Raw genomic sequence first — 7,476 nt, forward strand, 5'->3', positions numbered from 1 at the left:
GAGGGCCGTGTCTCCGCGTCGGGCTGGGCACGTGACGCAGGTGTGCGGGGGCCCCTGCGGCCGCCGCCCCGAGCCCGCCCGGGGCTCTCCCGTGCTGCTGCGGGGCCAGGCCGCCGGGATTAGCGCTGAGGCAGCGCCCTGCGCAGCTCGGCCTGCTCTGGCACCTCGGAGGTGTCTGGCTCGCGCAGCGGCGTCAAGCAGTGGGGAAGAGTCCCCCGGCGGGCGTTTGTTTTAGCAGATCCCCGACTCCCCCCTCATCGCCCCCCGCTGGGCTGGGGGATTTCGGCTCTGCCCAGCCCGGCCCTCCTGCTACCTCGGCAGTGGACGCCAGTCGCAGCAGCTTGAGGGCTGAGGCCAGGCAGCGAGAAACCTGGCCGCAAGGCGCAGGTGTCGCAGGCGCCATTGGAGGGGCTCCGCGGGGGATCGGGCCTAGGAGGCAGCAGCCCTGCCACGCGCGGGGCGCAGGGAGATCGCACCGGCGCTGCTGGGCCGGCCCGGTCCTCTAACCTGCTCTGTGGTGCTGCTCTCGTACAAAAGGCTGAAAAAATCCCTGGGCGCCTAGGAGCGGTGCAGGCTGCAAATGGTGCCGGGTTTGCAGCTGCAAATGGACTCCATGCCCAGGCCGCGTGGGTGACTGGCACGCACGTGGCGAGGTGGGCAGCTCTGGCCCGGGCCCGGCGACGCCGGAGACGGGCTTCGGGGAAGAAATGCAGGAATCCGCTCCCAAACCCCGCTCCCTTCTCGAGGCACTGCACTTCCCCGGGGGCTCCTCCACGTCCCCTGTGCCACATAGCGCCACGGAGAGCCACGCGGCTAGCGAACACCTGATCTGAAAATTATTAGTATTGAAGGATCCGGCGATTTGCTAAAGTATCCGTTAAATTAAATAGGTTGCATCAGTGCAGCCCGCCGTGGGGAGGGGAGGGAGGACACACGGACGCATGGCGTGCGGAGGGGAAGTCCTTCAAAAGCTCAAATGCCAATGAACCGTTTCCAAAGGGATACGGATCCATGTAGGTAAATACTGGCTTCCTTTCAAGTGGGCAAGAACGTGAATGCGACTTGGAGCTCGGGACCTGCCGTGAAATAATACCCGGTCTGTGACATTAGAAAGGGGGGGGAAGCCAAGCCCTCTCCGGTCCGCCGTATATCTCCTTCTTAAGCAATTACAAGTAGACAAATCCAGGGCTCGCGTGATATAAACTAATCAAATTATTGCTCGGCTGCATGTAGAGCCCGTGCAGCACCAGCCAGACGCTGCTTATTAGAAACTCTGTTGATGCGCAAAACGCTTGAGCTTGCTACATTGTCTGGTTATCCGGGTGTCTCGTAGTCAAGGGTTATGACCCTGCTTTGCCTTATATTATGATCTTACTTAAACCATCGATGTCTGAAAACAAACACGTGCATATTCCCTACCAAACTATTTTGGGAGCAAAGCCAGCGGTTTTCAGATGATTTAGGCTCTGTGTGGTTACCTTCTCTAGACAGTTAGGAGGTGGTGAGAGTCATAAATATTCAACAGCACGTGGAGCCAGTGCCCAAGCCCGGGAAGTGCGCAGGCGCAGGAGGCTACATCTAAAGCCAAAGCACTGCGTGTACTTAAAAAGAGAGCAGCCTGTTTCATGTGTGGCATTAGAAACTCTTTCAGAAACACTGGCAGCCTGATGCAGCAGGCAAATGCAGACTCTTCAAAATACGGTCGTTTCTTGTTTTCTAGGAATCATCCTTAGTAAAGCAGCACCCATCACCTCTCTCCAAATTCCCAACTCCTTCTTCCTGAAAGAGGCAGTATCGAAAAGAAAACACGTCTGTGCAGCTTGAAAAAAAATGTGTTTTTCAGCCTTCTGTGTTTCTGATGGGATTTTGCAAATGAGAAAGATCCAAAAAAATGGGGTTACGAAGTCTTAACCTGCGTTAATGCAGAACTTCCAGGTGCTACTAAAACTGCACCGGGAAAACCCACACAAACACACACAGACTTACACGTGTTTGTGAGTCGGTGTGTATTGCTGATCATGTGGTCTGGTTGGAGATCTACAACTAACGTTTTGTGGGGCGGGGGGTTGTGTGCGTGTGTGTGTTTGAAAATGTAAACACACACAGACTCACACATGTACACACGGACAGTTATAAAAAATATTAGCCGTTTCATAGAGAGCCAGTATGATTGCATGTATCCAAAAGGTAGTTAATTTGATTTATTATACTTGAAAAATCCTGTCTACAGTACGGGCGTCATCTGGAAACTTCATGCTATTTTATACTATCATTCTAAAGCCGAAATAAATGTTACGAATTGATGACAGCTTCCAGCTGCATGGTAAAAATAGCCCCCCTGGTTTCACATGATCGTGTTTCTTGTTATCGAAGATGAACCAAACCTGACCTAGAGAGTTCAGCAGGGGAAAAAATAAAATAAAAAACTTGGGCTGTGCTTTGTATATAACACACCCCATGGTTACAGTATGCTTGGGATAAAATGGAATAACTTAAAACATTCACCAAAATTGAAGAATGTTTCACTATTTCTAGTCTAGAATTAGTCGCCCAATTACTAATCCCATTGTATACATTAAAATAAATATTAACTGTGTAAAGATAATTAATTTATACTCATATCTACTGTATTAATCGCGCCTATGGAAAGACACCCCTACACTAACACAGCCAAGTAGATCTATTTTAGTTTAGGCCGCAACTCAATATTTTAAACAAATAAAAACACGAATGGAAATGTCAATTGTAGTCTTCTTTTCTGTATCTGTAATAATGTGTGTATATATGCATCTGTGCGCGCGAGCACTTACGTTTATATACACAAAATATATGCAAGATAGATATGCACCGTAAATCCAGCAATGTTAGTAGCATGTACAATTATGCATGGATATAGGTAGACAAACAAAATAGATCACAAAGCGAGATCAGATAGAAATCTGTGCATCGAATCGCTGCCTGGAATCATGGAACCGAAAAACATTTATTTCCTCACGTTTTTCTAAATGAGAATTTTTCTTGCCTACTCGAAGATCTCTGCTAATTTCAGCACCTCTGAGTGTGCGTTTTGCATGGAGCTGCCCATGAAACGGTTTCCGGGCGTTTTAGTGCGTTGCTCCATTCATTCAACAATAATGGAGTCACAAGAGTATTTTTGTATTTTAATGAAAATGTAGCACTTTCCTGTTTATACATCCTGGCTAAATGTCTGCCATTGGTTAATACAGCAGGATCGATAACCAATTCCGAAAGTTAAGTACCCGGCCCCCACGTGTGTGCTCCTTCCACACACACATAAACACACCCACGCCTGTATGTATAAAGGTGGAATAAGCATATGCATGTGTCTGTTATTTATATATAGTATCGTATTAGATGTACAGGTATAAAGTGTGTGTGTGTATGTGTGTATGTATACACACATACGCACACAGACAGACATCTATGTATGTCTATGCACAGCGCACACACACATGCGAGCACACATATATACATTTCGCCAATAGTTTACACCGTGGTAGCTATCAGTGGAGTACACTTCGATTCGTTTACACCAAAAGACATCCGCTGCACTTTTCTTACTAAAAATTAGTTTGTTACCCATAGATTTAAATTTTTACAACTCTGCCTTTTGGACGTTTTATATTTAATAATTATTTGCAATTATTTCCCAGATGAACGAGAACTTGGACTGATCACAATGACAGCCTGTATGCTTTTTATAGTCCGCTATACACAAATAATACCCATTACTATCATTTGCAGAGAATTAACCGCTAAAAAGGGACTCTTGAAAAATGAACGAGTGCTTCGTACGTGTCAAAAACGTACACGGTTGTGACAATTTACCAAAGTAACCAAGATCTCAGCAAAAATAAATAAACAAAGTCCAAGTGGCATGCCCAGCAGTGGTGTGACTGCTGTTTTTACTTCCAGTTAAAGCAAGAAAAAGGATAAGTAGGCAAGGCCAATTCGACGCTTATATCTTTATTTCGGACGTGGCTCGCTTTCTGCAGGCTAACTTGTCTCATGAATGGTCTCGACTTTTTAAAAAAATGCAAACGATCATTCACAAGCGATTAAAGCGATTTGAAAGGCGATTCTTGAAGGGACAGAAGCGACCGATTGCTCTTCTGCGTTGATGTGTGTGCGTGCATATAACACAAACGTGTGTATCTATGCTGTGAGAGGGTGTGCGCGCGCACACACACAAGCTCTCACACGAGCACACATCACACAAACATAATGGCACAGGCGGGGTGGGTGCGTATGTGCACACGCATCGAGGCACCATTTGACAAATCCTGCTGTCTTGCTGGATATCTTCACAGGTTTCATATTGACATTAGGGAACTTATCAATAACTTCTCGGAGGCAGAACGACCGAGCAGCGGTTTAAGCCCCAGCACTTTGGCTCAATCAAAATACACAACTACGTACGAAACAAGTCATTTTCAGCACACTCTTCCGTTCCTGCTAAATAGAGTCTCTCAATATATTTCGCTCCTAACATTCATGTATTTCGAAACCTAATAGCCCATGAAGAAAAGTATGAAAAATACATTTCAAGAAGCAGGCGTTAAAGGTAGGGACAAAATCACAGGCTACGTGTAAGTTTGAAACCTCTCGCGTTAATATTGTTCTTCTCGAGTCTTTGTTGTTAAGAGATCATCGTCAACTGTTAATTTCTAGTGTAAAGTTGCTCCAGTGATTAGCTAACCAGGTTAAACATCCGATAGAATAATCACAATCTTCCTCGGAAAAATACCCCTGTGCCCTGAGGTTTCCAAACACTATCCTCGTCTCGACAACCAAAGAGACCACAGCAACTGGGAAGTGGATTTGAATTCATCATTAGCGATTATTTATTTATTTATTTATTTATTTATTTATTTATTTATTTATTTATTTATTTATTTATTTATTTATTTCCACCAATATCCCCTAATTCTGACCACCGCTGCTGGAGCGATCGTTCATTATTTCACGGCCCTCACCGTGTCCAGAGCACCCATCCAGATACACAACAACAAAAATGAAATCTCAGCCGTTTGGGATGCTGAAACAATTCTCAGAGAAAAAGCCTAAAAGAATAATCGTTAGCCATGTGTTCAGATGCATGTAAGTAATAGGTCCGCGCTAAGTGACCGCTAGGGACTAGAATATAAGCTCAGAGAAACTTGCAAATGTTTTCTTCCAACTATTTAGCCCAACCTGGATTTCTATGTCTCCTCTTTTAATTTACACTGCTGGCGATTTACATCTCCCACTATTTCCTTCCTCTAAGTTATTTTTAAACACCTTCCCGATCAAATTGATGGGACACCTACCCTCCGACCATTCGGAGTCTCCAACACTTTCGACCTATTCATCGATTTTGCTCGGTTATTTTTGTCTTATTAAATACATTTCTGCAAGTTGCAACAATTCCTAGTTAGGTCCCAGTGGTCTTGAACTTCTTTAAATCTCGCAAAACCCTGCAAGGTGGCGCTCTTTTCATTGAGAACTGATATTAGGCTTATAATAAGAATAACATTTTGTAGAAAGTAAAGTTAAACTATAGCATTTCTCGCGAGGTCTTTAGAGGCCAGGATTGTGTGCACAACTAGCTGAAGATTTTTCCCTCCAGTTAGACCAATTAAGACTTATTATTCTGATAGCTCAGGGACAGCAATATAAAAAGGTTCAGGGAGGCCCAAAATGCATTTTAAAAAAATAAATAAATCTCTCGGTGATATGCTCTGGATAGTTTACAGATCCACTGAAATTGTGAACGCATTAATATGAGCACAGGCTCAGCTTCCTCCTCCACTTCTAGCAGTTAATATGCCTATTGACTTGCTGTACACATAATATTTCTTTAAAGAAGCTGTTAAAGTGTCATCTTGGTCTACTGGAAGGTCAGTTTGTGCAATTCACTCTATGACATATCACAAGCACTCGCAGCTTTAGCCAAGCTCATGATTTGTGTTGTCTGTTGATATGTTGTCTGCTTAATGGGGCGATCATGCAAGCTACAACAAGGAACAAAGCCCAACAGTTCCAACAACCGTAGCTAAGTTAGTGGAAGCAGTACAGCCTGCAAATCTATCAAACTAAACTGCAAGAAAGACAATCTGATTTAGAGAAAAGGCGTTCTGCTACAGTCATTAAGCACAAGTAATTTAGATTTTTTATATTGTCTTCGCATTTACAAATTTACTGTATCAACGCCAGCCAATGGAACGAATTTCTTAAGTAAATGAGAAATAAATAAAAGAGATAGAAAGATAATCAAATTACATAAAATAATTCTTAGCCCCTAGATTTATTTTTTTAGAAAGCTATTAACACTGGCAAAATTATAGTAATAATAATAGCACAGCATACGAAGTAATTGATTTAAATTAACATCACGTTTTAAAGAATATCAGCAAAAAACTGCCTTTCTGAACCTAGTGCTGTACTTCCAGGGAGAAAGGGGAGGGGGTGGGGAGTGGGAGGGGAAGGCCCTTGGAAAGCCATGAATCTACAGCAGGAGAATTAGTTATGGTCATAAATGCTTTAAATTAAAATAGCAACTAAAATATCCTCTGTTTTAAATCTCCTAATATGTGTTATCCAAATTAATTTAATTTAGGGACATAGTATAGGCAGATTCATTGGTGGAGAGCGAGGCACTCCCTAGCACAATTCCCCCACATTAATATTTATGTAGCATATGCAATCTATTTCTGTTATTTTTATGGTTGTTATTCTGTGTCTGCAAAGGTCATTTAAATTATACTGCGGCCGAAAATTTGTTTCATAAATTTTGATATAAATACTAATTACACACTATACTAATGCCAGCAGGGATCCGTTCATTTATCACATTTATATCACCGTCGCTGCTTTAGTGATGACATAATGGAAAGCAGTGAAAAACTGGTACAGTTTTATTTTAATATCCTAAAGCTGGCTGAAGTTGCAGCAGGTTGGCTGAATGAATAAGACTTCCTACCACAATGGATGGGATTTAAGAATCTTTAATAAGGTACGAAATGTTACCAAACAGTTCTGTAAACTAAATTTTACATACCAATTCTTCTAGCCATAAATATTGAATATCTGTAACATGTATAACCGGACCTTTACATGCGGATAAATATGGAAATTAGGATTTATATACATTATGTTCTGGTATTTGCCAAAAGCAACGGACAGATATAGTTTATAGCTTTTTTTTAATATCACTTTACATAAACAAATGTAACAGTTTGACACGCAGATCCAGGCTTTCACTATACGAATTGCTTGACAGGACGTGGAACAACATTTTACTGCACTACTTAGACTGGACTTTGGGACGAAATGTTTGCACTTTATACAAAAAAAGCACATTAATACCAATAATATTCTGTTAGATCGACGTTTAGACTGTAATAATACAAAGTAATTCACATTTTGGTACACATTTACTAGAACATTCTTGCCATTCAGTACAAATAGTTGAAT

This window comes from Gavialis gangeticus, unplaced genomic scaffold (genome assembly GCF_001723915.1).
Source record: "Gavialis gangeticus isolate Ggan-Ray unplaced genomic scaffold, GavGan_comp1, whole genome shotgun sequence".
Lineage (NCBI taxonomy): Eukaryota > Metazoa > Chordata > Crocodylia > Gavialidae > Gavialis > Gavialis gangeticus.